The sequence below is a fragment of the Mustela lutreola genome, chromosome X (genome assembly GCF_030435805.1).
Source record: "Mustela lutreola isolate mMusLut2 chromosome X, mMusLut2.pri, whole genome shotgun sequence".
Lineage (NCBI taxonomy): Eukaryota > Metazoa > Chordata > Mammalia > Carnivora > Mustelidae > Mustela > Mustela lutreola.
This window is the reverse complement of record NC_081308.1, coordinates 45,829,036-45,838,086: the sequence shown is the minus strand read 5'-3', so window position 1 is coordinate 45,838,086 and position 9,051 is coordinate 45,829,036. Positions and strand designations below refer to the sequence as shown.

General features: G+C 42.4%; 1 long non-coding RNA gene across 1 annotated transcript; it reads right to left on the bottom strand.

The window, feature by feature from the left end:
• Nucleotides 1–286: 286 nt before the first annotated feature.
• Nucleotides 287–6,654, bottom strand: LOC131821440 (uncharacterized). The gene is made up of 3 exons (XR_009349906.1): nt 6,416–6,654; nt 4,851–4,959; nt 287–404 (listed from the first exon to the last, which is right to left on the bottom strand). It is a non-coding gene; the product is annotated as an uncharacterized LOC131821440 (long non-coding RNA).
• Between the last annotated feature and the right edge of the window lie 2,397 nt (nt 6,655–9,051).

The window sequence follows — 9,051 nt, the reverse complement described above, 5'->3', positions numbered from 1 at the left end:
ATGACATAATTTTTGGCAGCACCTACTAGTTAGACTAAGTTTTTCTTTAAAGATTTATTTGTTCATTTGAGAGAGTGAGAGAGAGAGAGAGAGAGATGCAGGGAGGGAACAGGGGCAGGGGCAGAATCTTTCAAGCTGACTCCCTGCGGAGCATAGGGCCCATCTCGGGGTCCATCCCATGACCAATGGATTATGACCTGAGCTGAAGCCAAGAATCAGTGGCTTAAGTGACTGAGCCACTCAGGCACCCACTATGTGGAATACGTTTAACAAAGATTTTAAAAGATTTATTGGACAAAGTTTATAAAACTTTATTGAGAGAATTTCAACAATGAAGTACCCCCACATAAGAGTAGTTTGCATGTTCCAGCTTGTCCTTGTTTAAATCTGGGGCTGTCCTTCACCTGTAAGATAGAATAGTTGGAAACTTTATTCCGGAGACTTGTATTTCCAGTAAATTAATGGTACAGGAAGTACGCCATAGTTTCCCCCTTTTTAAAGATAGAAGTCCAAGCATATATTTCACCAAACCTTTTTGAACTTACCACACTTTCTACTGGCACAACAAAACAAAAAGACAGTACACTTTCACAACACACAAAAGGAAATGAGCCTTTACAGATGTAGTGGGAAAAAAGGGCCATCTGTACCCCAATGTTCATAGCAGCAATGGCCACGGTCGCCACACTGTGGAAAGAACCAAGATGCCCTTCAATGGACGAATGGATAAGGAAGATGTGGTCCATATACACTATGGAGTAATATGCCTCCATCAGAAAGGATGAATACCCAACTTTTGTAGCAACATGGACAGGACTGGAAGAGATTATGCTGAGTGAAATAAGTCAGGCAGAGAGAGTCAATTATCATATGGTTTCACTTATTTGTGAAGCATAACAAATAGCATGGAGGACATGGGGAGTTAGAGAGGAGAAGGGAGTTGGGGGAAATTGGAAGGGGAGGTGAACCATGAGAGACTATGGACTCTGAAAAACAATCTGAGGGGTTTGAAGTGGCGGGGGGTGGGAGGTTGGGGTACCAGGTGGTGGGTATTAGAGAGGGCACGGATTGCATGGAGCACTGGGTGTGGTGTAAAAAACAATGAATACTGTTATGCTGAAAATAAATAAATAAATAAAAATTTTTAAAAAAATGTCGTTTCAAATAGAAAGCAGAAACTGCATGCAGTTTCAGAAAAACTCCTAACAGCATGCAAGGAATTGAAAAACACAAGAAATTTACATGTAAGTCTCATTTAAAGGCTTCAACTTGAAATAATATTCTAATATATGATGCTGAAGGAATAATGCCAATTTGGTTACTGCTTCAGTGATGTTAGTAGAGAAAGGAGTACCACATGGAGTTTATACTTGGTTATGGTTACGTGGAAAACTGTTTTTGACAGCTAGTTTATCCCTTATGTCCTGTGTTAAGCATGGTAACCATTTGCCTTAATGGTGTTTGCCTTAATGGTGTTCCAGTTGGTAAAATAGATTATATGGTCACACACTTCACACGTGTCAGAATGGGTGATGTTAACAACACAGGAAACAAGAGATATAGGTGAGGAGCTGGAGAAAAGGGAACCCTCTTACGCTGTTGATAGGAATGCAAACTGGTACAGACACTGTGGAAATGAGTATGGAGGTTCCTCAAGAAGTTAAAAATAGAAATACCGTGTGACTCAGGAGTTACACCAGGAGGTTTTTACCCAAGGGACCCAACAGATACAGGTCGAAAGGGTACAAGCACCCCAATGCTTATAGCAACATTATCAATAATGGCCAAACTATGGAAAAAGCCCAAATGTCCATCGACTGATGAATGGATAAAGAAGAGGTGGGGTGTGTGTGTGTGCCACACACACATACAGTGGAATATGACTCAGGCATCAAAATGAATGAAATCTTGTCATTTGCAATGATATGCATAAACCTAGAGTGTGTTATACTAACAGAAGTTGTAAGCCTGACAGAGAAAAAAACAAGTAACATGATTTCACTCATACGTAGAATTTAAGAAACAAAACAGATGAACATATGGGACAGGAGAAAAAAAGAGAGAGACAGAAGCAGACCATGGGACTTAGCTGTAGGGAACAAACTGAGTGTCGATGGAGGAAGATGGGTCGACAGTGGGCTAAAAGGTTGATGGGCATTAAGGAGGGCACTTGTGGTGATGAGCACTGAGTGTTGTATGTATGTGATGAATTTCTGAATTCTACTCCTGAAACCAATATTACACTATCTGTTAATTAACCAGAATTCAAATAAATATTGGGAAAAAAAAAACGAGAATAGGGATCCAGGTCTCCACAGAGAAACACAAACAGCCACCATTGTGCATTTTTTGTTCAAAGTGGCAAAGGAATCTCAATTCACATGTTAAAATTAGACCAAAGATGTTACCAGATTAAAAAACTCATGCAACATCTCATGGAACATCTCTGTATTCTATGTATGGTACCAACAGACTCACACAATACAAATATCAGGATTAAAAATGATATCTGAAATAATATAGTATATATATATATATATACTATATATATATAGTATATATATACTATATATATATATATATACTTACACATACATACACACACTTCTGAATACCCACACACATATGTAAAGAGAGGTTCAGAAGTTAAGGGATTCTCAGAGAGTCACACAAGTTACCTTAGAGCGGGTGGTAGAACCTCCCTCAGTGCCTCAGCATATTTCATACTAACTGATATTGAATCCATATATATTTTGTGTTTGATAAAAGCAGAACTTACAGCAGGATCTGAATATTATTAGCTATTCGTTGAAGTATTTACATGCAAAACAAGAAAAAGTTTTCATATTTTACGGTATAATAAGGCTTTGACCCAATTTGTTTCTCTGTATACTAGGGTATAAGTCAGGCCGTCAGGATGTTTGGGTCTCAACTACTTGGGAAAGTATCTTCATATGTAAAGTCTGTTATTAATTTATCATTAAAGTTATTACAGATAAATACAAGATACTCAGGAAAAGACCCTCATACTTTGCACTGTCAATGGATAACATACGGGCTTCTGGCATTTTAATGGGCTCTAAAAATGGCAGATTTCTCCCCTTGACATCAGGGTGATATCCAGTTACACGCCCAGCCTCTGCCTGAGGCAGCTTCTGGAGATCAGCTTTCAGGTCCAGTCCTTGAAACACAAAGGTACTCAATTGAAGCAGTAAATATGAAATACAAATGAAGCTTATGGTCTAGTGTGATAAAAAAAAAAAAAATAATGTGATGGAAAAATGCATTTCACACCCTTGTTTTCCACAAGTGTGTTGTGCTTTATTTCAAGAGATACTGTAAAGATTAAACCCACTGCACTTCGTTTCCTTTCTATTACCATAGTGTTCTAGGAATAGAGAGCACCAACTAGCTAAGAAATCAAGTCTATATCATGCGTAAGATTTTATTTAAAAGTACAATGGGGTTCTGAAGGATGAGCTGTGTGTATTTGTGGGCCTCTAACAAATCCCATCCTGGTGACATCCATTCCCTACTAGAGCAACCTGCAAGGTATTTTGTCAAATTTCCCTAGTCAGATTTCAGGGCAAAGTCCCTCTGTATACCTTAGGATAAAGGAGTCACATATAGAACAAAGTTCCAAAAGTAACAGCAAAACATTAGTGATTAACAGTCCAAATTGTGTCTTACAGTAAGAATAAAAGGAGGAGGGTGGAAAGACTCAATGGACTTTGTTGTCAGTCGCATTGTGGAAACATCTTAACAGTGACTCCCTAAAATAATCCATGCCTGAATGGTGTCAATAATTTACGATGAGTACTTGATGAAAATGCTCTATTTGGAAGACATTCATTTCTTCTTTCACGATCATTGTAAGATACATTTCATTTTCCTAATCATAAAAGTATTTGCACACCTATCAAAGCAGCTTAATAATCATACTAATATAGTGACCCCAATGCCATTTTCTTGAATTATACAGCTCTTATGAAACGTACCATATCAAATGATGAACGACACCGTGTTTTTCATTCATTGAGCTCTTTTCTGGAGTTCCTGTCCTGCTCCACTGAACTGCATTAATTCCTGTGCCAGTAATAAGCTACTTTACCTTACAGACACATTTGAGTAGTAAGCATTCTATAGAGAACCACACTCCCTTGTTTGTATAGCAACACAGACGGTAGGAAGAACACAAACCTCTTTTAAAATTCTTCTGTTAAGTAATCTCTACACTAGTATGGGCCTTGAACACTCCACCCCGACATCAAGACTCACACGTTCTACAGACTGAGCCAGCCAGGTTCCCCAAGAACACAAACCTTGTAATGAAATATGCACTGAGTCTCCATGTGTCAAGCAGTCTTTGGGAAACCACAAACCCTGAGCCTTAGTTTTCTCATTTCTAAAATGCAGCTCCCATCCCTAGGCAAATCGGCATTATTCCTCACGTTGTAGGGTATGCTGACTTGGCACTCTGCCTGTGCTGCTGAAAACTGCTTGTGCTTTCCATGAAATGAGTGAAAAGGCCCCACAAAAATGTGCTAAGAAGATCAAATTAAACTAGGGAAATGATGTATAGTTTGTAGTTAAACATTTTCCTCCCCTTTAGAAAAGACTGCATTTTCAGGCACACCAATTAATTCCTGAGGGAAAAAGGGAAAGTCATTATGGTGAAGGGCTACATGAAACTGCACAATGTACACTCTTCACATTTTCAACCCATCTTCAGGAAATGACTGAGATTCCCTTCACATGTTTTCTTTCCTCCTGTCATGGTTTGTCATAATGCACGATGCACACATACACTCCCTTGCTCCAACGGACATCCTTCTTCCCTTTCCCTTCACCTTGAGCCCCAGGTGCTCCTTCCACGTCCTTCCCTGGTTCAGGTTTCATATCTCAGCTCTCAGGTGGTGCCTCCTTTTGTTTTGGTTTCTCTTCCCTGGGTTGTTGTGCCTAGGGGTATGTGTGTATAAGGGCCAATAAAAAGTTGTGTGGTTAATACATGCTAACAGTGTAAATAGACATCAGACATTTGGATATCAAATAATGAACAAGCATAAAGACACTCCCACTTCATGATTCTATGTGCTTGTTCTGAAAAATGACTCTTAACCACAGAGAGGCTACTGCAACAGGAGGTAGCCACCAGCACTTTGGAGTCTACTGTAAACTCTGCTGGGATGGATATGCACAATCTGTGCTTAATAACCATGGCAAAGAAGACACAGACTGTATTTCCACAGGCACCAGAAATTTGGAATCCTCCTGGTTCATTGTTTCCCTCCCTTAATCAGCAGAGAAACTTTTATCACTGTATCTGTTTTCGGTTGGTATCTCAACAAAACGTCCAGAGCAATAAAAGTATGGTAGCCTAAATCATCCAATATGGAAATACACCCGCACGCTGCTTAGACCCTGGGTCATCTTTTCTGTTTAGATTTGGATCTTGATCTGACTCGGCCACTCATAGTTCACGCTGAAAGTAGAATACTGGTATTTGAAAAATGTAATCCAAAGGAGAGGTATACTACTTCCAAGGCCTCGGGTTTAATCTGTCTTATTTTGAGAATATGTCATATTATTGTTATGTCTGCACTAGAAAGGTTCAGGTGTCTGGTCACGAAACAGATTCAGTGGCCGGGTCCTCCTTGACACTGTACACCGTGCACTGCAAATCTTGGGGACCCAGTTACAAGCCCCCAGTGTTCCGCTGTTCCTTGCTTTCTCTATACCACCTGCTCTACCACCTCCCAGGGTCCGAAAGAGGACCTGGCCTCTGTGCTCTTCAGGCAGGTGCTCCCGGAGGCAGACACCTCAACTAACACCCCCGCTACCCAGTCCTCGCCCTGTCTTCACCTCCCCTCCTCGGCCCACCTTCCCTGCTTGCCCAGTCCCCACTACAAGGACGAGCCCAATGGCGGCAGAGACGCCTGTAAGGAGAAGGGCTCTAACTCCTTGGTACTTACACCTAGGACGCCACAGTTCTACTGTCCCCACCTACCCCAAGGCCACTAACGCCCTCCCTATCCTCGCTCACACTTAAACTCCTGGAAGGACTGACGTGGGGACTTAACAGTTGAATCAGGTAGCGAGAACGCTCATAGCACAGAGAACACGACCACCTCCATCGAACTCAGCTCTGCGCTCAAAAAGTGGGCAGCAATGCACATGCCCAGCGATAGTTGCGCACAGCATTGAGCATGGGCACGCTTTGCTCACAGCAATGAGCATGCGCACAGAGTCGGGGGCGTGCAGGGTGGGCTGAGCTTTTCCTGCCTGTGCTGCTGCAGACACTCGCAATCACGGGGTCCACCGAGGAGAAGAAAAGAGGCTTGAGCAGTCTCTTTTTCAAACCACCCAGTCTCTCCTATGCATCCAGATACTTTGGGGACACACAGCCCCAGCTTACCCTGAGTGGACAAGGTGTCTCAGAAAAAGCGCTGAGCCGGAAATCAATAGGAAGCATTTTAATCCGAGATTGATGCAGGCTTCAGTAAGTCATTTCCTTCTTTGCTTTTGGGCGTTGTGTCACTTGAACGAACTGGCTCACCTCTGTATGATAAATCATTAACACCGGTTTTCCTTAGGCTTTGGTTGCACTACAGCACCTTGACATCTCTGCACTGGTAGCTCCTTTCTCCCCGTGAAACTGTATTCATTTGGTCCGTGTATGTTTCAGAAATACCCAGATATTGGTCCTGGGATTTAGCCTCAGTCCATGGTCACATGGTATACAGCAGTAGTGTCTATGCTCCTCAAATTCTGTACTTCCCAAATCACAGCTTTGCTGAAGAAGGAAACATGTCCCTATAACTGCTGGGTTTTACTCAGATTATTGCCACCTTAAAGTGGGAAACAATATAAAAGGATGGCAATATACACCCTTTTATATTGGATATATAAATTTATATTGGATAAATAAATTGGTGTTAAAATGTGGGGTTTTAAAAGCAGTTGTGAGTTGCTCATGAACTCTTGTAAGATCAGATATCTCATGCATACAAAGTCACGATTTGTCAGCCAGGTGTGCATATTGTCGAGTGGGGGGCGATTGGATTCCACAAGTGAGAAGATACGTGGGGCTCAGGATTGCCTTGCTTGTTTCTTGGACTTGAGGCAGGGCTGTCCATCTTGAAGACTTTTTTGCCCTGCTGCTGCTGCCAAAGAAAAACCTCTGGCTTCTTTGGAGCCCTATGTGCAGAGATCCTAATTCCCTGATGTGACTCTGTGCTGAAGCCTCATGTGCCTGCTGTGGGCCCTCTCAGTCTCAGAAGGAGCAGTGCTGCACTGAAAGCAGGCACAGGCTGAGTGAACAGGACTGAGGCTCTGGGTCGGTTGCGGATTGAAGACACCCATGCCTGACCCCAAGAACTGGGGGCACATCATGGAAGCTGCTTGGACTGTCCAAGTCACTGCACCAGGAAAAGGGCTGGTTCTCTGAGGGGCCCACCTAAAACCGACCTTTACGTTAGGCCTACATTTCTGAGGCAGAGGCTAGTTGCATTCCTAATTTTTGGTTCCTGCCACAACTACAAGATGAGGGGGGGCACATCACTGTGTGGATGACCCTCCATCCACTCGTGACAGACCGGGATATCGCACTGCTCTTTCCACTTTCTAGAGTAATAGAAGTATGCAACAATGGACTGATTAGCCTGACACTACTTCCCTCACCTTTTTTTTTTTTTTTTTTTTTTTTTGGTGTACACACCTTATAAAGGAAGCTTGTTTATTCAAGGCACATGTTTCCAGCAATGGATTAATCTTTTACAGCCTAATCACTAAGTAAATGCAAGAGACAAGAGGGTCATGAAGTTATGTAACTCGTTCCAATGTGGATTTTTATCTTTATCCATCCCAGAACATGATAGGCCTTTCTAGTTGAATTATAGAAAAAGAATTTTAGGAAAACATTTTTGTCCTCTTTCTCACAACTCTTTCCTTCAAAATGTAGGAGATACTTGAAGAGATTTTGAATATTGATTTCAGGAGAAGGCACACCGATTCTCTAACAATAAAGCAAACATAAAGCATGGCAGCTGGGAAGAAGCAACGGCAGAAAACAAGGACATTATAACCTCTGGTTTCCTGAATGATTCTTGGAAACCTCTCTTCCTGAAGACATATTCGCAGTGTAGCCTTTCCAATGTGCTGTGAGTACTTGGAGTGCAAACAGAATGTTGAGTCTCTAGTCCCATCTGACTATGGGACCAGAGGCATGGCCCCAATACCCAGACTTGCACACAAAGCACGTTCACATGCCTTCCCCCCTCACGAAGTAGAGGGACTGGTGTCATGGACAGATCAAACTGCTGGAAACTGACTGCTTCCCACAGCCCCTCTGAAACCAAGGGCTCCGAGGAATATTCCAACTTGGCGCGGAGTCCAGGAGGGGCAGGTCCCATGGCTGGAGGCCACACGAGGGCCCCAGTAACCTGTGTTGCCTGCTTCACGTATGCCCAGCTCTTGGCTCCCTATCAATTGTAAACACTGCTTCAGGAGTACCACCTGTGTGTCCTGTGTGTGTGCCCTGACCAGCCCAACACTGTCCTATCCTGAAACCTTTCCTGTCAGCATCCATGTCCTCACCAGAGTATGCTCTGCCCCCATGGGAGATAAGTCCGTTTAAAAAGGTTCATGCAGAAACTTACAGACAAATGTACCTACATTTCTAAGATAGTTTTTCATAATTAATGGGATTTGTTTAGCTGCCTGGGATGGTTACTTTTAGCTATTTGGCTAGGCTGCACTACACAGATAACTGTTCACACTGAATTCTGATGTTGACATGAAACTACTTTTCAGAGGAAATTCACTTGCTCAAGTCTAAAATTGAAATTTCCCTTTTATTTTTATTTTTTAATTTATTTTTTATTTATTTTCAGCATCACAGTATTCATTATTTTTGTACCACACCCAGTGCTCCATGCAATCTGTGCCCTCTCTAATACCCACCACCTGGTTCCCCCAAACTCCCACCCCCCCCGCCACTTCAAACCCCTCAGATTGTTTTTCAGAGTCCATAGTCTCTCATCGTTCACCTCC